This window comes from Marmota flaviventris, chromosome X (assembly GCF_047511675.1).
Source record: "Marmota flaviventris isolate mMarFla1 chromosome X, mMarFla1.hap1, whole genome shotgun sequence".
In the NCBI taxonomy this organism is placed as follows: domain Eukaryota; kingdom Metazoa; phylum Chordata; class Mammalia; order Rodentia; family Sciuridae; genus Marmota; species Marmota flaviventris.
Genome location: NC_092518.1, coordinates 109,532,906 through 109,560,789, shown reverse-complemented (window position 1 = coordinate 109,560,789; position 27,884 = coordinate 109,532,906).

Here is a 27,884-nt window from a genome sequence, read left to right as displayed (position 1 = left end):
AAAACTTGATAAATTTATGACTTGGATGGATAGGATTGAGAGAGTTTGCTATTTTAACATATACTCTTTTAATTTTTTCAAATATTTTATTTTTGATTTAAAATGTATCAATTAAAAATATTAATGGAGTTACTTGTAATATCTCAATACCTGCATACAGTGCAATCTGATCAAATCCACTCTTCATTTATCAATTTATCTCCTTCCCAAACTTTAGTAATCACTAGTCTACTCTCAGGTCAACTTATCTTTTTTAACTTCCACATAAGATAAAAAATGTGTAATACTTGTCTTTTTGTTTCTGTCTTATTTCACTTAGTATACTATTTTACACTTCCATCCATTCTGCCGCAAGTGACAGAATTTCATTCTGTATTGCTAAATAATATTCCATTTGGGATGTATGACACAGTTTCTTTTATTCCTGTATCTTAGTTATTTCGAATAGAGTCATAATATACATGGACATGCAAATGTCTCTTTGGTATGCTGATTTCATTTGCTTTGGTAGTATTTCTGGAAGTGGAATAGCTGGATCACATGTTAGATGTACTTTGAGGTTCTTGAGAAACATCAATATCGTTTCTCATAATGGATATGCTAATTTGTATTCCCAACAAAAGTATATAAGTTTCTGTGGACAGATGTTGTGGCACAAGCCTGTAATCCCAGTGACCTGGGAGGCTGTGGGTGGCAGGAGGATCTCAAGTTCAAAGTCAGACTCAGCAACTTAGCAAGGCACTTAGCAACTCAGTGAGACCCTGTCTCTAAGTAAAATACAAAATAGGGCTGGGGATGTTTCTCAGTGGTTAAGCATCCATGAGTTCAATCCCCAGTACTCCCCCAACCCCCCTAAAAAGGATATAAATTTCTGTTTCCTCTAAAACCTCTCCAGCATTTGTGGGTCTTTTTTTTTCTTGTCTGTTTTGTTTAGTTGATAATATCCATTCTGATGGGGATGAAAATATATCTTATTATTTTGATTTATAGGTTTCCTGATTGTTATTTTTCACATATTTGTTGAACTTTTGCATTTCTTCTTTTGAGAAATCTCCACTCAGATGGTTTGCTCATTTTTAAATTAGATATCTCATATATTTGTTGTCAAGCTTTTTTATTTTCTTATATATTCTAGATATTATTCTTATGTCATATGGATAATTAAGGAATATTTTCTTTTCTTCTGGTGAGTTGTCTTTTTTACTCTATTAACTGTTTTCTTTGATGTGCAGAAGATTTTTATATTTTATATTTTTAAATTTACTTTAACTGTTGCATAAACAAATGTTGTATGTACTAATGTGCTAAGTATATAAGTATATTTTTAAATACATGTATATTTTATGTGATTTTAAAATTTGATTAAACATATTTATCTCCTAAAATCTTTGTTATTTCTATATGGTGAAAACAATCAAAATCCTGGCCTTATCTTTTTGGAATTCTACTATATGTTAGTTCATGTGTTTTATTTTTTAACTTTTGAAATCTCTGTTGTGGTAAATATTCCAGATGCCTAATATTACAATCCAGAAGAAAATATCATAGTAAGAAGTAATAGGGTATTTTTTAGTTGTAGAAGTACAAAATACCTTTATTTTACTTAATTGCTTTTATGTGGTGCTGAGGATTGAACCCAGTGCCTCACACATGCTAGGCAAGCGCTCTACCACTGAGCTTCAACCCCAGTCCTATGATGGGTATTTTTAAACAATGTTAATTTATGTTCATATATATAAAACACTGCCAGAGCCCCATGTGTTGATTTTAAGCTTTTGTATTGATCATTATCCACTATTGTCTATTAAAGGGAAATATCACTCCTATTTATGTTTTTACTCAAAGGGCTTTGTAATCACTGATACAATATGACTGTAGCTCTATGAAATGAGAATATTTGTCAATGTCACAGACTAAGAAGCACATGAGTTATAATAAGTCACTGTGATAATGTGGAGTTGTCTTTTTCGACTAGAAATTTTCTGTAAAAGTTTAATGCCTAAATTATATCCTCCAGTATTATGTTTTAAAATAGACATAAAATAGACAGCAGTAATAGGCAGATACTATTAAATTGCATGATACTTTTGAGTTGATGAAATATTTGAGTTCCAAGGCAATTGTCCCTTCTGGTTTTGTTTGGCATCCATGGGCAGATGGTACTGTCATCACTCTCAGGAGACATTTGAACATCCATATCCAATAAGTTTGTTAATAACATTGGTTAATGTCATTACAAAGAATATGCACCTGCATTAAATAAGTTTCTAAATAAGTCCATTTTAATTCTGCTATGAAAGATGAAAGATTTTGTTTTAAAAGCTTAAAAAATATGTTTTTTCACATAGACCTTGATAAAGCAAATGGCATTTAAACATCTGTGAAAGCTATATTTGGACAACTGCTACTCTCTTAGTAGAATATAATTTACTTCCCCAAAGGTGAGGGTTGAGATTATTGTTTTGGGTTATTTGTAGAACCACATTTTATTTTATTTGAAACCTCATTGACCAGAAATTCATATCTATCAATCTTGGAATATTTTAAGTAAAACTATTTTAAATATCCCTAAGTACAGAATAACTAACTAAATGAGTGAAATTTAATTTTTGCATGAATGTTGATTTATATTAAAATATATAACAAAGACCTGCTTTGGACTGAACTATGTTCCCTGATAATCCATATGTTGAAGTTCTAATCCTAAGTGTGATGGTATTTAGAGAGGGCGTTTTTTGGAGATAATTATCAGGGTCAGGAGGATGGGCTTTTCATGATGGAATTAGTTCCTTTACAAAAGGAGAGAAAGGAAGGGAGAGGGAGAGGTAAAGAGAATAAAAGAAAGTGCGGCAGGAGATCACAGTCTACCACAAGAGATTACACCAAGAAGGTGAGATTCTAAGCCAAGAAGGCCCTCACCAGAAATCAGATTGACTGACATTTTGAGGCTATACCTCTCAGCCTCCAGATCAGTAACAAATATATGCATAGGACTTAAGCTACTCAGTCTATGGAAATTTGTTATAATACCCCACTAAGAGTAATCTAGTCTAATCTATTAGAATGACTATAGAAGTGCCTTGGGTCATGTCTCCTAAAAAATGCTTGTATGTATCAAGAGGGTTTAAGAGGTTATAACTACCTATAATGCCAAGTCCCTAATTTTTATCCATTCTGTACAGTAGCCGTCACAAAGTTACAATATTGAAAAGTTTTGTTTTGTATTGTTAAAAAATCAGTTATTTATGAAGTTTCAGTCCCATAGACATAAGTTTTGATATGTTATCAAAAGAATGAAAGTGTTGAGCTACAGCAGCAAAAAAGAAATTTCCCTGCAAAGGTATGTGTTTTTAACTCTATTGTTTTCCTTTAGCTACATTTAAACTTTTGCATGTTCATTTCTAGCTATTATTTTTCTGAAATGAATTTCTTTATTTTCTTCTTTTATAGTCCAGCAAATTCTAAGAGAAAGACAAATTTAGAATTCACTTCACAAAAGCTTCAGTTTTTTCCCATTCTTCTGACCCTTTTTAACCTTCCCAAGCAGGTACAAAAAATGATTGTTTCTCTAAGGATACTGTGTTCTTTCATACTTCAGTGACTTTGAATGTCCTTCCCTGTTTACATGGATCAACTTCTTGAACCTTATAAAATCCTCCTAATCCTTTAAAGTTCAGGTCAAAATTCCATTCCATTCTGAAGACATTCAAGTCTTCCTAAGAAATGGTGCTCCCTTGTATTAGCACATACAAAGAAAGTGTTTAATAAATGATAGAGTATGTCAAAGGGATATGAAAAACTGAAAAAAAAATGATATGGTCATAGCTGGAACAATTTGGGCAAAAAGAAAGGCTCTGGTAAAAATAAAAATAAATATTGGACTATAACCTAAAATATAAGATAAATGTCTATGACTTGATATTTATTTTACTGATAAAAATAAATTACTGGGCAAATAAATAAACTAAGGGCAGTGGAGGGAAAGACAAATATTCTTTGTAGATGAGTTCTAAATAATTTATGTGAACATTCCACTCCCAAGGTGGTGGAATATAACTACTATTTATTTATTTATTTATTTATTTTGCAGTTCAGGGATTAAACCCAGGGCCTTTCACATGTTAGACAAACACTATACCCTGAGCCACATCCCCAGTTAACTACTCAATTCTTAAGTGACCAATTCTTAAGTCAAGTATCAATTCTCATTGTGACTTTCTTCAAAAGTATTCACTGTAGAAAGAGGAAAATAGTGACTTCACTGTGGAATAGAAAAGTCAGATAACATGGCAATACCTGGAGAAGTCTGAATGAACTATTCAGCCTAGGTAAATATAATGTATCAATATTGCTCCATTAATTGTGACAAATATAGCACTCTAAGGCATAATGTTAATAATAGAGCAGACTGGATATAGAAAGTCTCTACTATCTTTAAAAAGATTTAAAACTGTTCTAAAATTTACAGATTATTTAAAAGCAATAATAATTGCTTTATGATCTGACAGAAGAGATACATGGTTTTCTTTAGCACTCACTGAAATGCAATATGATTGCCTGTTTACTTCCTTAACTCAAAGTCTCTTTCATCCCCATCTCCTGATATATAGAACCTTCAACCCACAAGTCTGCAGAATGAGTTAGAAATATGTATGTACAAATACAATTAATGATTGAATCACTGTAATGTTCTGGGAAATTTATTTTCAATTAGAGAAGTTATATTAATTGGCAATGCTATTTGTAATGAAATTTATATAAATATCAGTAATAAAACATAAATTTATTCAAATTATACTAGTCCATTCCAATCATTCACACACATATACACATACGCATGCATTGGAATTTGTTTTCTCCTAAAATTATAGCATTTCTAATTGGTCCCTGATGTATTTCAAAAATAATCTTCAAGTTGCTGTTTACATGAATCTGTGGATATATCAGACACCCAGTGTACTACAGAATTATTTAAGTAGTAACACTGGAGATAAAGTACATGCATATCAGGAGATCTTTTGCTTTCTAAATGTATGATGTTGAACAAATTATGAACATACATAAGGCTCAGTTTTCTCTTAGGTAAAATGCAGATGATAACAGCACTGTACTCCTAGGACTATTGTCAGGATTAATAAATTAATACCTACCAATGGTTTAGAGCACTGTGGGGCAAGTGACAAACAATAATTAAATATCAGCTTGATATTGTGATTAGGAGAAAAATATTTATAAACTTGACTCACATGAACAAAACTCCTCTGGATTTTTCCTGCAACTATTATTTATTTCTAGCTATACATGATTTTTCTAGATTAAGCTCAATATTTTATTGATTGTTATGACCAAAGGTAATTATTAAACTAGATAAGATTGCTACATTTTAATCCCAACAGTGATAGTGACTACAACTGTTTATTTCACCATTTCTACACCAACACCTAATACTAAAACTGCTATCAGTACTTAATAAAGATTTGTTAACTGATAGTTGTTCATCACTTGTAGCCAGGCCGAAATCTCATACTAGTTTATCAAGATTGAATTTATATGTTTTGTGTAATAGGCTAAAATATTTGGGCTATATTTTTGGATCTCTCAGCCTCATGTTTGGGAATCTATTCTTTGCCTAAAGTGACTTCAAAATTTTTGTTTAATTCCATCACAGTGATTGTTACCTTACAAATGTGTAAATAGCTAGGGACACATTTTTCTTTTAAATAGCATTGAAAATTGTATTGTATTCATTTAACAATCTATTGACTTTGGATTTATTTCACATATGCCCTCATTGCTTATTTCAGCATCAGTCATACTAAATTCTATTTTATTCTCACTGTATATGTACAGTTTGTAAGATAAGCCATTTATCTAATTTAAAATGGGAAGAGGAGAAAAAGGAGAAGAAAGTAGCAGAAGAAATAGTATTTGATATGAAAGCAATTTCAAATATTTTGGGTTTCATTTTTAAGTGAATTAAACAATTTAAAAGATTCTTTCTGCTTCATATTTATATAGACATTTTTCAATGTTAGTACAATATTATTCATAAAATATTTATTTATTGTATTTTATGTGCAAATAGTATATATATAATAAGCATATAAATCCAATATGACTCATTCCCTCGAGAAACTTAACATGGAAAAGGGTTTCAATGACAGAAAATACATGGTGATATTTACAATACAAGCTGTAGAATCCTACTTTGCTTCTAAGTTAATAATTTCAGAATCAGCTTATTCTTAGGAATGTCTTCTTTGGAAGCCATATTTGAAGGCTTAATTTCAATGAAGGATGAAGATAATAAACCACATTATGTGTATGTACATGCACATCTGTGTATAAATGTTTTCATTTCCAAATCTTGCATTTTATGTAAGCTTTGCCTCAAGTCAGTGCAGAACAGAAGACAGAAGCTACGAATGTGAGGTCAGCTTTGCAACATGTCAGGGTTGTAGTAGAAAAAAATTGCATATTATTGGCAGTGGTTTAAAATGTATTGTTCAGTGATAAAAATGTAATATAATGCATAAATATGGACCCCAAATGGCCTCTCTGTTCTTTAACTCAGGCCAAGTTGATAAAATCCAATCTTCCTTCATAAATCAGCTAGTTGCTTCTACCCTATAAACATATATCTTCTATTTCTCTCTAAAATGAGCATATGCTATTTTAAAATCAGAAATGCAATTCCTTCAAATAGACTAAAAGATATGAAAACATAAATCTGTTACTCTCTCCTCCCATTGCATATTGTATGACTCACACATTTGCACATTTTGCCCATTATAAAATTATATTGGTTTCTATGTAAATTTCTGGTAGATTCAAAATTCCTTGAGAATGATGATTTTTAACAATATATGGACAGTGGTATTTTTCATCATTCAGCATATTAGTTGAATGAATTACTGGATAAATTTTATAAATCTTCTCATAATCCTGTATTTATAAAATAAATCACTACTAGTTTTCATATACATTATTAACTATTGTCAGTATGTGTACATGAATATATAACTTTATATTCTTCTCTAACAATCTAATATTATATAGAAGACATTTTCTGATAATGCACAGTCTTCATAATTATCTAATTATAGCATAATATTACACCAATATTACTTATCATAAGTCACTTTACTATTCAAATTTCAATGTTTATAACATGACTGTGAAGTTATTTATACACAAACTCTCTTTTTGAAAATTATTTCTTTGACAGAATTTTCATAAGGAAAAATGAGTGAATAAATTATATGCAGATAAAAATAATAAAAGCTGAACAAATAGTAAAAGTCAATTCTTTTAAAGAATTAAAAGCATCCAAAACTTGAGTGTTGTAGTTTATATATGAGGTGTCCCCCAAAGCTCCTGTGTTAATGCAGAAATATTCAGAGGTAAAATGATTATGTGAGCTGTAACCTAATCAATCTGACCTAGTTTAAATAGACTAACTGGGTGGTAACTATAAGCAGGGGGGACATAGCTGAAAAAGGTGGGTCATTAGGAGTGTAACCTGGAAAGATTCATGTTCCCTGGGGCCCATTTCTCACTATTTCGCTGCTTCCAGGATGCCATTAATGGAATAGCATTCCTGTACCATGGCTTTCTGCTATTATGTTCCTTCTCATTTGAACAAAGACCAATGGACTTGACCCACCATGGACTGAAACTCTGAAACCATGAAAACAAAACACAAAAAACAAAAACAAACAAACAAACTTTTTCTCCTCTAAGTTGTTCTTGTCAGTTGTTTTGGTAACAGTGATAAAAACCTATCAAAGAGAGCAAGGTCAATGGTATTTCCACTTGAGTATATGTAAGGGGAAAGAATTGCAACTGTGTACTTTTTTTGTCCGACAGAGCTCCCCAAATGATACAGCCAATACTAGGCAGAAAAGAGTAGCCTCGCCAATTGGATGTAAAATAGAACAAAATTCAGGATTTGAAAAACAACCTGAAATTTAAGGTAGAAGTTCTGGAAATTTGAGATAAAAGAGAGTGAGAGCCAAAATCTGAGTGTAAACTCTACCTTCATCTAGTAAACTACACACATGCAAAGATGCAGAGGAAAACCCAAGGACCATAGCAAAATAAATAAATAAAATAGAGCCACATCTTTTTCATGCAAGTCAAAATTGCTATTACAAAACAACAATTACAACAACCTGAAAACAATCTCCAGTTGATAAAAGTTAGCAAGAAGATGGAGAAACAACAACTGTGGAAAACAGTAGCGAATTTCTACACACAAAAAAAGTAAAAATGGAACTACCAGACAATCCATCTATACCACTTCTGGTTATATATTCAAAGGAAGTGAAATCATCATACCAAAGGATACCTGCATTCTCATGCTTACTATCACTATTTTTATTGTTTAACATATGGAATCAGCCTATGTGTTCATCAATAGCAGAATGGAGAGCACAAATGCATTATGAGTACAAATGGAATATTATTCAGACATAAAGAAGAATGAAATGATGTCATTTTCAGCAAAATGGATGCAACTCTATGGATATCATGTTAAATGAAATTAGCCAGACAGAGAAAGGCAAGCATTACACTTTTTCTCTCTTGTGAGAAACTAAAATGTATGACCTGAAAGTAGAATAGTGATTACTAAGAAATAGGAGGGGTATTGGGGGGGGGGGTCAAGGTAGTGGGCAAGGGTGGAATAAGGGTGAATGCATATTGTTGAGAGCCACAGCCGAAGGGGCCCCAGCAAACTTCCAGCTGCCAGCAATCCAGCTGCCGGCTGATGATTGGCTCACAGCGGCCCCAGCAACATCTAGCTGATTGGCTCCTTGGCCCCAGCAACATCTAGCTGATTGGCTCCTCTGCGGTGATGCTCATTGGACTGTTTCCCTGCCCTTTCAGACCACGAAGCTGCTCATTGGGGGACTTTTTGGCTCTGCCCACGTGACCCAGCCAATCGGCCTCAAGAGCAGGAGGATTGTGGGAGGTGGAGAGAAGCTTGGGGGGGAGAGAGAGGCTTGTAAAAAAGCCGGTGGTGGCAGTTGAGGCTCTGAGGGGTTTTTCCTGAGAGGCTGTTTGTTTGGTGTGTGGTTCTAAAAATAAAGTTAGTTTCTTTTGACAAGTGGCTTCTGATTGTGCCCAGCCAGACTGCGGCATTTGGTGGCCCGTACGGGGAGCGACTGAGGGTAAGTGAAACTGCTCGCCCCTGAGGGCAGGGCGAGAGGATGGGTAGCCATTTTAAGATTCTTCTTTTGTTATTTTGTTTCACTTTTGTTTTAAGTTGCCTGTCCCTGGAGATGAGTGAGACGGAAGAAAAACTGCTCACATCTGAGGAAAAACTATTTACGTCTGAGGAACAGATAGGGAGAAAGGACGGATGCACATGTCAGGAGGATAGAAAGGCTATAATGACTTTTTGTTGTTCCCTTTTTATTTCATTCTGTCTCGGTTTTGTTTGGCGTCATCTTGTTGGGTTGTATTATAGTAGAAATACGGGATCAGAAATTAGTAAAAAACAAACTGAAAGAGTGTTAAGTAAATTGTTAGAGGAAGGAGGCATCCCAGTAAAATCAATAGCAGTCAGGGCATACGTTGATACAATACAAAAATGTAGCCCATGGCTTTTTAAGGAGGAGTTCTTAAATATATCACAATGGAACCATCATGGTGAAGATTTAAAAAGAATAGAAAAGAAAAGCCCAGGGACTCTGCCAGTTGGCACATTGCCATTGTGGACGTTCGTATCTTGTTTGCTTAGTCCAAAGCCTTCAGTTCAGACAATGGTAGAGGAAGGAGAAGACATAATGATTCAAGTAAAAGAGAAGGTCTCTCAAGTTAGTCAGACAGAGGAAAAGATTCAAGTAAAAAAGAAGGTCTCTCAAGTTAGTCAGACAGAGGAAAAGATTCAAGTAAAAGAGAAGGCCTCTCAAGTTAGTCAGACAGAGAAAGAAAGTGTAAAACAGAAAAAGCCATCAGGGGGAAAGTTACAACAGGAGATTGCTACTAACACCTTTCTATCACCAGAGGGTGTAAGTGTCCAACCAACAGCACCACCTCTACAGGAGACTGCTACTAACACCTTTCTATCACCAGAGGACGTAAGTGTCCAACTAACAAGGCCACCTCCATATGCTGGGAGGTCCCCAACCCCCGCAGTTGATAGTTGGGATCCTGAGACAAGATCTCAAATATTAACATGCCCTGTATTTGAGGCAGGAGGGCAGCGATTTTACCAAGTTTTAAATTTCAAAACAGTGAAGCAGCTAAAAGAGGCTGTAACAACCTATGGTCCTCAAGCACCCTTCACTGTAAGCTTGGTCGAATCCATTAACAACTTGAACATGACGCCAGCAGATTGGGCTAATATGTGTAAAGCTGTGCTAAATGGAGGACAATACCTGTTATGGAAGGTTGCCAATGAGGAATTTTGCAAGGAGACGGCTAGGCGAAATGCAGCAGCTGGTTATCCTCAGAGAAATCTAGATATGTTGTTAGGAAAGGGACCTTATGAGGATCAGCAGCAACAAATTGCATATGATCCTGGCGTATACGCACAAATTGCTGCAGATGCAATTAAGGCATGGAAGACTTTACAAGGACATGGAGGTTTACAAGGTCAATTATCTAAGGTAATACAAGGAGCTAATGAACCTTATGCTGAATTTGTAGATAGGCTTATTCAAACAGCTACCAGAGTTTTTGGGAATACAGAACAAGCAATGCCATTACTAAAACACCTGGCTTATGAGCAAGCGAATCGTTGGTGCAGAGATATCATTAGACCATGGAAACATGAAGATTTAAACACATATATTAAATTATGTAGAGACATTAATGAACAAGAGCAAGTCGTGGCAGCTGCAGTAAAACAGGCTTTAGATGCCAGAGACATTAATGAACAAGGGCAAATTGTGGCAGCTGGATTGCTGGCAGCTGGAAGTTTGCTGGGGCCCCTTCGGCTGTGGCTCTCAACATCTCCCCCTCTCTGTTTAAACAACAAGCATGTGGCTTAGGGACCGTGCCTGTTAGGCAGTCCAATTCAACATATGGTCCTTACCCGTCATCGGATGAACTGACCTCTAGGCGTCAGCCTCCTGTCTTAGGTTGGTACCACTGCAATTGGATCATACCCAATTTTCTTTTAGTGCCTTCTGTAATGTTACATAATTTTTTCTTTAGCCATTATTGCCAGAATTCCTATCTTCATCCCAGTGCCGGTGAAGACAATGTAAATTGTTAAGAAAATTGTTTTCTTTTAGTGCCTTCTGTAATGTTACATAATTTTTTCTTTAGCCATTATTGCCAGAATTCCTATCTTCATCCCAGTGCTGGTGAAGTCAAAGATAAAACCAATCTACACCTTCTACAATAGCCATCACTGAACTGCTTGCAGAACTTGCCTGGACACATTGTGAGCTCACCTGTACAATTTTTCAAAGGAGCCCTCAATTGGCTTAATGTCATGGCATTTTGCATCCTCCTCTACTAGTGATGGTCTAAAATTTGGGGGCCAACAGAGGTGAGGCAAAGAACCTCACCCCCCACTGGTGCAAAGGCCTATCCACAAGTATAGCTGTATGCTGGACCGGTAGTCAGTGACGGGTATGATCCAATTGCAGTGGTACCAACCTAAGACAGGAGGCTGACGCCTAGAGGTCAGTTCATCCGATGACGGGTAAGGACCATATGTTGAATTGGACTGCCTAACAGGCACGGTCCCTAAGCCACATGCTTGTTGTTTAAACAGAGAGGGGGAGATGTTGAGAGCCACAGCCGAAGGGGCCCCAGCAAACTTCCAGCTGCCAGCAATCCAGCTGCCGGCTGATGATTGGCTCACAGCGGCCCCAGCAACATCTAGCTGATTGGCTCCTTGGCCCCAGCAACATCTAGCTGATTGGCTCCTCTGCGGTGATGCTCATTGGACTGTTTCCCTGCCCTTTCAGACCACGGAGCTGCTCATTGGGGGACTTTTTGGCTCTGCCCACGTGACCCAGCCAATCGGCCTCAAGAGCAGGAGGATTGTGGGAGGTGGAGAGAAGCTTGGGGGGGAGAGAGAGGCTTGTAAAAAAGCCGGTGGTGGCAGTTGAGGCTCTGAGGGGTTTTTCCTGAGAGGCTGTTTGTTTGGTGTGTGGTTCTAAAAATAAAGTTAGTTTCTTTTGACAAGTGGCTTCTGATTGTGCCCAGCCAGACTGCGGCAGCATATGATCAACGAATGCTATATGCATATATGGAAATATCTTAGGGAATACCATTAGTATATACAAGTAATATGTATTAATAAATAAATATTTAAAAAGCAGATTGAAGTGAGAGGATTTTTCATGGAAAGATAGAGCTATACTAGATGAGTTTTGGGGGTTGTTTGTTTCAACTCTATTAATTCTCCCAGTGATGTCACCTTTTAAAGCAGAAAACTAAAGTCATAATGTCTTAAAGGTATTAGATAACAGAGCTCAAGACTGAATAATTAGCTGGAAATTTAATTAGAAAATCCCCAGATGCAAATAAAACAGACTCTTAACTCAAATATCAGCCTAAAACCAAGTGGCAAATATTGAATGAACATAACCTACACGTTTTCAGGGGGAGATACAGGGATTCCATACGTTAAAGTGAAAGCTATAAGAATAGAGCAGATCTTCTGCCTTTTAATGGTTGTACAGTTTGATTTTTGATCCCAATTAAGATAACTGCCTAAAAATAAGAATCAAATCTCCAGAAGAACAAAGCAGAGCTTAAAGGCACTAAAACATTGTAACCTATTCAGTTTTCCAAAAGTTTAACCAGGTATTCCAACACAGAAAATTGTGACTTATTATAGGAAATATATGTGTCAAGAGGCCAGAATTGTGGAATTGAAGCTCTGAAATCACTTCTTCCATAAAAGTGGTAAGAACAGTTACAAAAGTCATCCAAGTCAATTCCCTCATAATGGAAACAAACCCAAAACTTGTCATAATAGGAACACTCAAGTTCTTTCATCATATATTTAATTATTAAAAAAACAGCCATATCTTGGTGATTTTTGTTTTAACATTTGTATGCTCAGTGCCTCTTTTCAGAAACACAATATACTTGAAACCAGTAACCCAGGCAGTCATGGTAGCTCTGAAAACCAGATGTCTAGCAGCTGCTTAAAGGAAAATAGTCATCAGTTTTCTGAAAAAAATATCTGAAGAAAATTTGTCCCTATTTTACTTGTCTGGAAACTTCCTGGAAAAGACTCATTTCCAAGGCTTGTTATTTGATAAGACAAAAATTTTTTTTCAGTGTGAAAAATCCCTCACACCAGGCATTTTGTTGAAACCAATAAGAAGTATTTGCTTAAAAACATAGCTGCCTGAATTGGTGACATCAGTTGAGGTAAACAAGAAGCTGTCTATAAAACTTTAAAGGAATATCTCAGGTATGAGATGCCTATGCAGAGTTTGAAAACTCTTGTCATATTTTTCATTATCTAGAAGAAAAGTTGCATATGCAGGCTTTTACACATGTCCAAGAAAGTCTTGAAAAGGCCCAAATATTTCACCATTGGCTGACTCTGGGAACCTGTACAAGAAGAAAATAAAGTCAAAGGTAAAATTGTAAGCTACTTATCGAGTACTAAAAACATGTCGAAATATGACAGAGATTTTTGGCAAAGAATAAGACTTATTACATTGAGATGTTTAATGAAATTCCTGTCTAATCAGCTAGTCATAAAGCTAATCACAAAGACTTCATTGTCCACAAAAGAGGGAATAATGACCTTACATAATTGCTCCAGGAACATCACTAAAAAAATACCACATTTTCTTTGTCTGTTCATCTGTTGACAGGCACCTAGGTGGAAATTTTAATCATTCATAAAGAAGAATGAAATCATGGCCTTTGCTGGTAAATAGATGAAATGGGAAAAATGCTAAGAAAAATAACCAGCCTCAGAAGGTCAGGGTCTAATGTTTTCTCTCATTTGAGAAAACTAAAGCAAAGTAAGGGAGAGAAAGGGAAGAGGGGAGTCTCATGAAAATAGAAGGGAGGAGAGCATAGTAGAGGGAAGATATAAAGGGAAAGGTTGGAGGGAAAGGAAAAGAAAGAAAGAGCAGAATGAAATTGACAAAATTATGGTATATGTATTCTATATGAATGTACTACAGTGAATTTCACCTTTATGAATATCTACAAACACCAACTAGAAAACAATGAATAAAACATAAAAGAAAACTCAGTAGAGGAAGTGTAACAGCATACAGGAGGAATCAGGGAAACAGGAAATACTGTGAACTGAATTGGAACAAATTATATTTCATTTATGAATTATTACATCAAAATGAACCCCACTATTACATAAAACTATAATTCACTAATAAAATTATTTTAAATATTAAATAACAACAGCAATCCTTGTGGGAGTTATTTCTAAAATTGATACACTTAATTATTTTCAATTTTTTTTAGTTATCAATAGACCTTTATTTTATTTATTTTTATGTGGTGCTGAGAATCAAACCCAGGGCCTCACACATGCTAGGCAAATGCTCTACCACTGAGCTACAACCCCAGTCCCACTGAATTATTTTATAGGTCCAATTTTCAACCACAAATTTCAAGACATTCAAAGAAAATGGAAAATGTTATCTACAAGAAAAAACAAAGCAGAGAATAGAAAGTGGTTGCAATATCACTGATGTATTGCCCGAGAGATAAAAACTATATACATTTATCTATGTTTAATAAATTCAAAGAATAATAAGATGATTTACCACTTAATAGAAAATAGCAATATAAAGATACAAATCATTAAAATGAGCCAAGTATAAATTTTTTACTTGAAGGAATAAAAATGGAAGATTTGAGCAACTAAAAGATCTTCCCACCATTAAAACAACAGTTCTGCAGTGGAATGTTGGGAAGGCTATGGAGAAGTGGTGTTGGGCAACTCAGAGAGTCAGCAAACACGTGAAAATGAATGTTTATGTGTATGGGTTTCTAAAATATAAAGAGAATTAAAAAACAAACAAACAACAACAACAACAAAAAAAAAAAACAAATACACTCTGGCAGCACTGGACCTTCAGCAGCTCAGTAGGAAAGGGCAAGCTCCCTATCAACGGTCCTAAAGAAATCATTCCAACAAGCTTAATAAAAACAAACACTGCTGTTGGAAAAATTTGCTACCTGTGTATAAAATAAACTTAGGTACAATGAGGTCCTGGTGTGGAAGTCCCAACACTATCCAAGAAAGTTAGTGAAAGTGGGAAAGGCAATAGATTAAAAAGACATTTTAGAATTCCTGAATTGGAGAGGTCAGAAATCCCTATGGTTTACATAAGTTATTCACTTTTTTCTTCATATTTTTTGAAATTCATTTTTGTCTTATTCTTTGTATCCTTACTGTATCAATACCCTAGATGAGAAAGTTGTTTAAGCTGCACTTTTCTTTGGATCTGGGAATGTCTGAGCAATGAGTCAGACTGGGCACAAGAATGAGAATATAACAGAGACTTGGAAGAAGAAGTGAGTACAGGAGCCATGGTTGCTGGTTTATGAGTCTGCAGGGTAGAATGAAGGGAACTTTCATGTAAAATGTACAGTCTGAGTTCTAGGATAAGGATCATGGCTGAGAAGAGGTAGAACTATGGTAGATCAGGTTCACCTGGAAATAGGTGACACTAAAACATCTGTGCCATCCCTCCATGGCCCAGAATGGTATGAAAGGAGTTTCGTGCATGACATACCCCTCCCACCAGACAGAGGTTTTCAGAATTAGAGGGCACAACACAATCCAAATTGGTCCATAGGCTATGTGGGTAAGAGGGTTGACCAGACTTCTACTTTCAATCCTACTAGATTAACACACTCAATCCTCGTCACAATAAAAAACATTGTGAGGATAAAATCTACTCTGTAATTGACAGAATCCCCCAATTGGTTGCATTCAGGCAACTCAGCATACACACTTGTCTGGATCAGGTAAGAGCTCAGAACAAACAGTTTGATATTTGTATCACACAAATTTCACATAACTGAAAGATCCTAAAATCAAAACTACAAAAACAGATGTCTCTTTATTACAAGCCTCCATAAGAAAACTGAATCTCTTTATGGTTGTTATTGCATATACTGCCAGATACAAACTGATTCTTTGTGCCATTGCACATTTTCTATTTTTTTCAAAATTGTATCTAATTTTATATATTTGAAAAATTAATTGGATCCTGTCTTGACATTTCCTCCTTTCTCATCTCTATTCCCTTTCCCTCCCTTTTATCCTTATTTCCCTCTTCATTTTATCTACTGTCTCCCTTCCACCCTTTTTCTTCTTTTTTTCCTTTCTCTTTTTTTCTCTCTTTTCTTCATTTTCCCTTTTTCCAATTCAATTTAGTATACTATCATTAATGCTTAATTTTTCAAACTATTCTGTTTAATTTCTCTCACACTTTTTTTTCTGCCTAAGAAAGTTGTAAAAATCACTAGGGATAAATTTTTTAGCACATGTTGATATATGGTATGCTCCTAAATTATGAATGTTACTGGCATTTACCGTTTGCTTTCAGAGTGGTACTGGGAGTTGACATTAACACTCGGGTTGTGCTGATGGGATGTGTTAAAGATAAACTATCTCCCCAGCACAGGAGTCATTATAAAAGACAATTACTAACTAAAAGACTCCCAAACAAAGAGGAACAGTTATCCATCTCAATAGATGGGAAAACATAGGACCACAGAAAATATGAGGGAACAGATCAAAAAGATGCCTCCAAAAGATTATAACCCACCAATAACTGAATCAGCAGATAGAAGTGGATGAAATATTGAAAAAAATAATTTGAAAATTTTATTGTTAAAATGAACAACAAGTGAAAAGAAAGTATAAGAAATGAACAGAAAAAAAAACAGGATGTGAAAGAGCATTTAAATAAAGAGAGATTTTATAAAAGAAACACATAGAAATTTTGGAAGGGAAAAATTAAATAACACAAATAAAAATTCAGTTGAAATTATCACCAATACATTAGTTTAAGTAGAAGACAAAATGTCAGAGTTTGAAGACAAGGTTGGCAGGCTTAAACATTCAGACAACATACCAAAATCTCTGGACCACAATAAAGGTAGTTTTAAGAGGAAACCTTATATCTATGAATGTCTACATAAAAATATCATAAAGATTCCAAATAAACCTAATAATTTATCTCAAGATCCTAGAAAAAACAAGAGCAAATGATTCTAAGTATGGTAGAAGGATGAAATAATTAAGATAAATAATTAAGATCACAGTTGAAATTAATGAGATAGGAAGTAAATTAAATGAATTAAACAAGGAGTTGGTTTTATGAAAAGATGAAAAAGATTGAAATACCCTTAACCAAACTAACCAAAATAAAGAGAGAAAAGACACAAATTAGAAATGAGAAAGGAGATATCACCAAAGACATGGAAATTCAGAAAATCATTAGGGAATATTTTGAAAATTTCTATTCCAACAAATTGGAAAATCTAGATTTATAAATATATAAGACTTACCAAAACTGAACCAAACAGATATAGGAAACATAAATAGATTAACAATAAGCAATGAGATTGAAACAATAACAAAAGACACTCAACAAAGAAAAGTTCAGGACCAAATGGATACCCAGCTGAGTACCACCAGTACTTTTAAGAAGAACCAATACTGGTATACCTCAAAATACTCCATGAAATTAAAAAAAGAGATTTGTTCCTATTTTATTATATAAAACCAGTATAAACCTGATAGTTTATTCAGATAAGAACACACCTAGGAAAGAAAACTTTAGACCAATATCCCTGATAAACATAGATAAATTCCTGAAGAAAATATTAATAAATCAATTCCAAGAGCACATTGAATATTGTAATCCACGGTCAAATTTATTTCATTTCAGGTATGTAAGAATGGGTCAAAATATGAAAATCAAAAGATGCAATTCACCACATAAATATAGTTAAGGATAAAAATCACATGATTATTTCAATAAATGTAGAAAATAAGTTCAATAAAATTGAGCAACAATTCATGGTACAAAATACTGAAAAAAACAGGATATAAAAAATTTACCACAGTAATGTAAAGGCTATCTATATACAATAAACCCAAAGCAACATTATCTAGAAGGGGTAAAACTGAAATTATTCCCTCTAACCTCTATAACAAGCAAAGGGTGCCCACTCTCACAATGTCTATTCAATATAGTACTTGAAATTTTGGCTGGGGAATTCAGAAAAAAAGAAATAAAAGGAATACAAATAGGACATGAAACAGTCAAATTATCACTGTTTATAGGTGATATAATTCTGTACTTAGAAGGTCAAAAAAAACTCCACCAGAAGATTTCTAGATTTGATAAACAAATTCAGAAAAGTATCAGGAAATAAATCAACACAGAAAAATCAATAAATTTTACATGCACCAATAATGAATCTGCTAAAAAGAAATCAGGAAAATAATTCCATTCACAATAATCTCAATAAATCTACTTAGAAATAAATCTAACCAACAAGTTGAAAGCCCTATAGAATTAAAATTATAGAACACAAATAAAGAAACTGAATAAGACAGTAGAAATGAAAGATCTGCCTTGTTCTCAAATAGACAGAATTAATATTGTAAAATGGCCACACTACCATAAGCAATTCACAGACTCAGTTCAATCCCCATCAAAATACAAACGACATTCTTCCCAGAACTGGGGAAAAAAAAAAAAAAAAAAACAGTTCTAAATTCATGTGTAAGAATAAAAGACTCAGAATATCCCAAGCAATTCTGAGCAAAAAGTACAATGCTGGAGGTGTTACAATACTCAATTTCTAACTGAACTATGGAGGGATAGTAACAAAAACAGCATGCAAATTGCATAAAATAGAAGACACCAAGACAAACCAATGCCTATTCATTCATCTGTTCCTTGATGAAGGTGCCAAAAACATATGTTGGAGAAAAATATTTTTTAACAAATTATGTCATAAAAACTGAACAGTCAAATCCAGAAGAATTAAAATAGATCCCTATCTCTCACCATGCACAAAAATCAATTCAAAGTAGATCAGAAACCTAGGGTTTAGACAGAAACACCGCAGACACTAGGTGAAAACATAGGGCAACATACTGGTGCAGGCAATGACTACTTCAATAGGACTCCTACAGCTCAGTAGGAAATATCAAGATTTAATAAACAGAATGGGCGTAAATTGTAAAACTTCTGCAAAGCAAAGGACACAATTATGGACACAATGAAGAGTGAGACTAGAGAATGGGGAAAATTTTGCCAGTGACAGTTCTGACAGAGAATGAATATCCAGAATGTATAAAGAACTCAAGAAATTTTACACCAAAAAGTCAAATAATCCTATTAATAAATGGGTAAATGAATTAAACAAACACTTTTCAAAAGAAAAAATATAAGTGGAAAACAAATATATGAAAAACATGTTCAATATTCTTAGAAATTTGGAAAATGCATCAAAATACACTGAGATTTCTTCTCACATCATTCAAAATAGCAGTTATCAAGTACACAAATAATAATCAATGCTGGAGAGAATGTGGGGGAAAAGGGAACACTTTTACACAGTTGGTGGGATTACAAATTAGTACAACCACTGTAGAAATAAGTAATGGAATCTCAAAATCCTAATAATGGAAACCCCATATAACTCACCTATATCACTCCTCATTATTTATTCAAAAGAATTAAAGTCTGCACAGTATAACAATATAAGCATACCTATGTTTGTAAGAATACAATTCACAATAACTAAGTTATAGAACCAGTCTAGGTGTTTATCAACAGAAAAATGGATAAAGAAAATATGATATATATGTATATATACATACACATACAATGGAGTTTGTTATGAAGAAGAAAAAAGATATGTCACTTGCTGGAAAATGAATGTATCTGTTGAACATCATGTTAACAAAAATAAGTGAGACAAACTGTCAAGAGTATTCTCTTTATGTGTGGAAGCTAGAAGAAGAAAGGAAAAAAAGAGATCTCATGAAAATACAGGGGAGACTAGTAGAATGTAAAAAGTGGATGGGGAAGGGGAGGGAAAGGAGAGGTGAGGTACATGGGAATAAAATTTTACAAATTATGTACATGTACAAATATGTCACAATAATTCTCACTTTCATGCATAGTAATGTACCAATAAAATTTTTAAAACTATTCTAAGTGTTTAAATACTGTATAGAAAAATTAATGAAGTTTAAGAGCAGATTTAAGTTGCCAGAAAAATGAATTAGTGAACTTGAAAATAGACTGAGGGAAAGAAAGAAAAAGGAAAGAAGAGATGGGAGCCTCAAGTACCATATGCAGGAGAGCAGAGAGAAAAGGTCAAGAAAAATTTTAAAATCATATAAATTCCTAAATTTGAGTTATAAAGATGAACATACAAATCGGAAAAGTAAATTTTATGAAAAATATAATCAAAGACATCTACATTGTAAACACCAAAAAGCAAACAAAGAAATAATGAAAACAGAAGAGAAAAATCACATATCATATATGAGAGATAATCAATTAGATTATATCATCAGGCAATATGAATATGTCCAAACTCATCCATATGAATGTATTAGATTCATGCAATTTTGAATATATTAATTATATCATGGTATACTAAAATTTAGTTTAAAAACAATCAGAAGCATTATTGGTCAACTTCTTAGTAAAAATCATGGAAATTAGAAGCAGTGAAATGATATATTCAAAGTTCTAAAATAGGTCTGGGCTTGTAGCTCAGTGGTAGAGCACGTGCCTAGCGTTTGTGAGGTACTGGGTTCAATTCTCAGCACCACATAAAAATAAATGAAAATAAATGTCCATCAACAACTAAATTTTTTTTAAAAAGTTCTTTATGGTGGCTGGGGCTGTAGTTCACTGGTAGATTGCCTGCCTCGCACATGTAAGGCACTGAGTTCAATCCTCAGCACCACATGAAAATTAATAGAATAAAAAGATATTGTGTAAATCTACAACTAAAAAATATTTTTAAAAAGTTTTACACTACCAGAGAAATGAAAAGTTGTGCTCGATTTGTGTTAAATGAATCAAAAAGCATTCTGCTGTCATGTATATCTAATTAGAACAAATAAAAATTTTAAAAAAGTTCTGAAAGAAAGAATATTTCAACCAAGAATATTCCACAAATCCTATATCCATCAAATGAATGCAAAATTAAAATATTTCCAAATAATCTAAAACTGAGGAAACAAACCACTAAAAGGCCTTCCCTACAAAAAATACTAAACAAATTCGTTAGACTGAAATTACATAAGAAAATAATACAAATCCTCATAAAAATAAGAACAGAACAAAAATAAATGTTTATATATAGACATATGAAAGGTAGCATTAGTCTGTTTATTTTAACTGTTATAGTCCAAATTATTTAGAAAACAAATGTATGAAATAATTGTAAAAGTGTTGATCCATTTACTATATAAATATATGTGAACTTCTATATGTTATTTGTATATATGTATATGTGTATGACATTAAAACTAAAATGAGGAAGATAAATTTGAATATACTTGAGCATATTTTCTTATGATATTTAAATTAAGATGTCAATAATAAAAGCTAGATTGTTTTAATGTTCATTTTAAAATCCAAAGCAAAAAAGAATGACAAGGAATTAAAAATAACACATTATGAAATATCTACCTAAAACAAAGGAGACAATAATGAAGGAGTGGGAGAATGGAAAAGACACAAGACATAGAGAAACAAACAGCAAAAGAGAAAAAGTTAGTCATCATCAGTAATTATATTAAGAATATATGTAATAAATACCCCAAAACGTATCCATTACCATTAAGAATTTTTTAAATCTTTCAAAGACATGCTATATATAAGAGATATATTTTAGATTTAAAACTACAAATACACTGAGAGTAAAAAGTTTTTCTATCACTTTCTATGGTATATCATATAATGGGTTTTCTTTATCCTGTGATAGAAGTCAGAAAAATTTCGAATGTGAATAGGACTAAAAGCACCATTACTGGCTTGAGATGGAGGAAGCCATGCACTAAAAAACTACAAGTGATCTCTGGATGCTGAAAGTACAAACCCACTGACAACCAGAAATGAAAGTGAGGCCTCAGTCTTAAAAGTGCAAATAAATGAATTCTTCAACAAGAACTCAGTAGAGCCTGTCTGAACTTCTACAGAATTATGAGTTAATAAATTAGTGTTGTCTTTTTTAAATTTTTAAGTTGTAGATGGACATAGTACCGTTAATTTATTTGTATGTGGTACTGGGAATCAAAGCCAGTGCCTCACACATGCTAGGCAAGCACTCTACAACTTAGCTACAACCTCAGCCCCAATTAATGTTGTTTTAAGCCACTAAGTCTACAATAGTTTGTCATATATCAATAGAAAGTTAGTACACAGTTTTGTTTTGTGATTTTTTTGTCTTATGTCCCTTATAAGGTTATAAGCCACTTGAAGAATATAATCAAGAGTATGTCCAGCACATAGAAGAGAGTAGAAGATAAGCTGAAAATCAGGAACAGTTAAAATTTCCTTATATGTTTATTTATTCCATCTTATATCTACGATTTTCTTTTTCTTAACAAGGGTAAAGATTCTAATATAAAGGACTTAGAATATTAAAACTGGGGTTTTAAAAATCCTATCTGAGGGGGATGTCAAATATTAAAAGATGTCACTTTGCAAAATCTATTCATTTTCTCTCTCTTTTGTTCCCATGTGGTAAAATAATCATTCTACCATCATTTTCATTATTGTTCTATAGCTTATTTTCCTTAGGCAGCTTTATAGCTGTCTTTTCAAATCTCAATATCTCACAATTTACAAAGTCTGTTAATTCTGTAATATTCCTGTTTGTTTAGCAAGCATTTTTCTCAGTCCCATGGTAAATAAGCATACTCTGTACACGATTTTCAGAAGCATGTGAGGGGCCTGTGTGTGTGTGTGTGTGTGTGTGTGTGTGTGATCTTTGACCTTACTGAACAGAATATACTTATCATTAATAACTCTTTTTATATTATATACTGTCATTAGGAGTGTGTGATAAAATTATGATCATGTTAATATGATATTCATCAGTTTTTAGAACAAAGTAAAAGTAACTTCCCTCCTTATAAAGATCAGGAGCAATTAACAAGTTAAACCATAATTTCACAGACAGTTGACCATTGAAATTCATTCAGACTTAGGGAAGGAGTGAGGCTACATTAAATTTTAATCAAATTTTACAGCTGCTGAAATATATTCATGAAATAGTTGATTGACATTCCTAACACAAACAGAATGATCTATAAAAAGGACTGTTGCATTTTAAGGTCAGGAATGTCATTTTCATCTTTCTGTATTCAAAAAGTATCATATTGAAAAGTAGTTGTTTTGTTATTTTCGTATTCCATTTCTTATGATTTCTTTTATAATTAAAATTAGACTACATAGACCATGGTTCTAAGATGGGTGAATGGGTTCTACAGAAGTGAATTCAAACAGTCTGTAGTTTTTCCTTGAATATTTTTTAGTTATACATGGACACAATATCTTGATTTTGTTTATTTATTTTTATGTGGTGCTGAGGATTGAACACAGTACCTCATATGTGCAAGGCAAGTGCTCTGCTACTGAGCCATAACCCTAACCCTGACCTGTATTTTTAATAAGAAAAAATAATATCTTTTCTTTTAAACTGATGCATAAAAATGAAATTATACATACTAATAGGATACAATGGAATGTTCTAATATATTTAGTACTGTGCTATATTATATCATATTGTTTTAGTCAAAATTTTTTTTGACTGTGACCAAAATACCTGATAAGAACAAATTCAAGGAGAATAAGACTATTTGGGACTCAGAGTTTCAGTCCATGAATGTCCATCTCCAATGCTCTGAGCTTGAATTGAGATAGAACATGGTGATAGAAGGGTGCAGTAGAGATAAAACTGCTCATCTCATGGAAGTTAGAAAGCTAAGGGTGGGGGAAGAGGGAGAGAAAAAAAGCAGAAGGGAGGGAGGGAGAGAGGGAGAGAGCAAAGGGTGGGGAGAGAAAGAAGTCAAGGGAAACAGAGACAAAGATAGAAAAAGGAAGAGGCTGGGAAGAAGCTAAACTCTTCCAGGGCATGCCCCTATAATCTACTTCTTCCAGTCATGCCCTACTTGTCCTTGAAATTATTAATGTATCAAATAGATTAAACCACTTATTAGTTTAGAACTTTCACGATCTAATCATTTCACATCTGAACATTTTGGCATTGGCACATGAACTTTGTGGGAAACATCTCTTATCCAAACCAAAACGTAGATTAAATATATGGATTTCCTCTATCACTTCCTTATTACAATCCCAATTTTTTTCCATTTGAGTGTTCCTATATGAAAATTTTAGGTGCTGAGTTTAGAGTGAAAGTATATTTATGTACTCTATTTTTAATAGTAATATTTTTCTTACTCTATAACCAGTTTTTATATAAATTCTACAATTATTCGTTTTACAGTCTTTTCTCACCAAACTTTCTAGAGTCCAAGGTATGAAAGAAGGCACATATAAAAATAATCAACAAATGTGGGTGAAATTTTTGCTAAATAAAACAACATATGAAAATTCCGATTAAAATGTGTTTGGGGAAAGTAATTTTCATTATAAAAATTTTTTTGGCAGTGCTGGGAATTGGCATTATAAAATATATTATTTGAAATATTTAATATAACATTTATAAATATTTGATTCACCTTATATATAAAGCAATATGCAATTTTAGACTGTATAGTTACTGAACTCTTACTATGAATTAAATGGTATACTAGGCATTGAGGATACAATGGTCAGGAGATTTAAAAAAAAAGTCAGACATTGTGCTCAGCGACTTTAAAATCTAGTGAGCTAAAAACAAAGTTACAATTGTTCATTACTTTCTGTAATATTTCTGTTCACCATGAAAACATTTTTCTTAATCCCATTTACATAACTCTGAAAACAGTACATTTTCAGATGTTTGGGGGTGGTAAACACTCATGTGTAAATAAACATGTGACCATAAATATGATAAAGCCTGTGGAAAAGAGGCTATGATATGAAGATTTGACATTTTGAGGAAGATGATGTTTGGCTGGATATCTGAAGAAAAGGAAGATAAGTAGGCAAGGAATAAGGGCAAATTCTATTAAACAGCAGCTATCCAAAAGACTTTTCAGTCTTTTACTGGGAGGGAGACCTGGTATGCTATTATAATAGTTGTGCTTTGGCCTTTGGCTAGCAGAGCCTGGAAATTTTGGCCATGTGGGCAAGAGCACACTTCTCGAGTTTGGGGTGGGCAATGAAGGCAAGGTGTTAAGTATCTTTTGCATCTTGGGCTTAACCTCCTTAGGCTTTACCAGGGCCTTGATAGCCACAGCATGTGCACTACATGGCCTTGGCTTTGTTTGCCTGCATCTTTTCCAGGCCCTTATTGTTTTGCTTCTTGAAAAAAATGTATATTTCTTAGGAGCTGGAGGTCAAATTCCTTAACAGCGTCACATCTTTGTAATTGGGATTTCTTGATGCTATTTCTGTGCCATCTCTGCGACTGGTTCTGCCTGGTGTGGTTCTTGGACTTGGCCATGTCTGCATCTTAAGCCGCTGCTCCCTGAGCAGTTGAGATCAGAAAAATAAGAGCCCACTCACTCACAATACAATGCTGATTAAGTTTCCAACATATGAGTTGAAGGATAGACAAATATTCAAATAATAGTAGAGATATACTTAAATTTATTCATTTATTCATTCATCAAAAATTATTTCTGGAGCACTCAGCTGACTGGAATACAGTCATACAGAAGAGAGATGAGGTCTTTATCTCATGTAGTATACATTCAAGTGGGACAAGATAGAAATAGGTAAGATAAAATGGGAGGAGGCATAAATGTGGAAAATACATAAATCAGTGAGGCAATGGTCTCTTTTGAACATCATTTCACTGAAACACAAATGATGAGTATGATGAGCCATGTGAAGATCCAGAAGTAAATTCTTAAAAGACAAATTTTGAAGATCAAAAATCAGGCCAAGAAGCTTAGAGTATAAGTAGTGAAGGGAGGTGTGCTACATAATATTACAGATAAAGATTGGGTTCCTAAAAGGAAAATACATACTTTGATATTTACTTTTTTTGTTGCTATTTTGGTAGGTTTGTAGTGATATTCCATTGTTGATTTAATTTGTTTTCAGCTCATGGATAATTAAGTCAAGGTTTTTTAGATGTTTGGTGTCCATATACTTATCATATTTTGTAAAGTGTCTGCTTAAGTTTCTTACCCATTTTCTTAACAGACTGAATGTATCTTAGATTTATACTTTTTATGTGTTCTGCATACAATTATCATCTATATTCATATATTTGTAACTTGGTGGATCTTTGAATATAGTATCTTTAATTTGACTTATATTTTTAATACAATATACAATATTTTTTTTCTTTTTTAGTTAGTGCTTTTTCCATCCTATTCAAAACTTTTCTTTCCAATAGAATTTGGCGAATATATTCTCCAAGATTTCTTTAAAAATTTTATTTTTAACCATTAGTGTTATGATATGAAGTCATTCTGAAATTTATTTTTACATGTGATATAAATTAGTGGTCATACTTCATTTCTTATTAGATGGATATTCTATCAACAAACAACCATTTATTAAAAATACAACTCATGGTCTGGGGTTGTGGCTCAGAGGTAGAGCACTCACCTCACATGTATGAGACCCTGGGTTCGATCCTCAGCACCACATAAAAATGAATAAGTGAAATAAAGGTAAAAAAAATACAACTCATTCTGTACTGTACTTCAATGTAACCTTTTTAAAAATTCAGTTCCTAATAAACAAATTAGTATGTTCCTGAATTATATTTTGATCTATTTTACTCAGTTGTCTACTTTGTATTGTTATTATGTAGTGCTAATTATTATATTTTCACAATAGTTTTTGAAATCCAATAGTGTATGTTCTACAGCTTTGATCTTTTCCAAGTTCACCTTGGTGTTAGAGTTTGGATTTGAAATAGTTCATATTTAAAATGTTTGCCATTTTTCTCCCCTCAATTAAAGTTCCCTTCACTTTTTTTCCAAGGTAAGATCAAACATGACATTGTTTCATTGCTATTTATAGGACTGGGTTTTGATAATGTTCAGTTAAGTCCAAAGGCTTTCTTTGCTTTCCTTCTTCAGCCCAAGGTTTTAATACATTTCTTCTTCAAGCACTACTACTACTACAATCAGTCCTTTCACATGAATCCCCTCAAACATTTTGTGGAGAACTATACCTATTACCTTTCCTTAAAATTATTTTCTTCTTTTCCTTAAAGTTGTTTCTTCTGTAATAAGTTTATTCAGATGATAATCATTCCTTAATATCAGTATCTTTAGGTCATTATTCTGGAACTTGTCAGCCTGCTTATAGAAAGCTTTTTTTTTTTTTTCCTAAATCCATGATAGATGGGAAAAGCCTGGTTGCCAGAGTTTTAATAGACTAATGGAGGAAGATATCCAAGAATCTCATCATTTAGGAAGCATAGGTTCTAATACAATTCCTTTTATTTGCATAGTCTTATAACTTTTGAATTCTGTGTTTGTACATCTATTTATTATTTTAAAAGTATTAGTCAAAATACATTTGATAACATTTGATAACTAAATAGCTATAATAATAAACTTTATGACATTTTGGAAAAAATAGGGATATAATGTTAAACATTCAAATTTTGTTCCTGACATTGCTTCTAAATATTGGTATGTTCTTGATAAAGTCATTGATATCTTTTAATCTCAATTTTCTTTTCTTTAAAATGATATTTTAGATGTAGAAGATAGAGAATAGGTAAGGACTAAATTTTTTTCTTATGGAAATTCTAAGAATATTATTTCCATATGT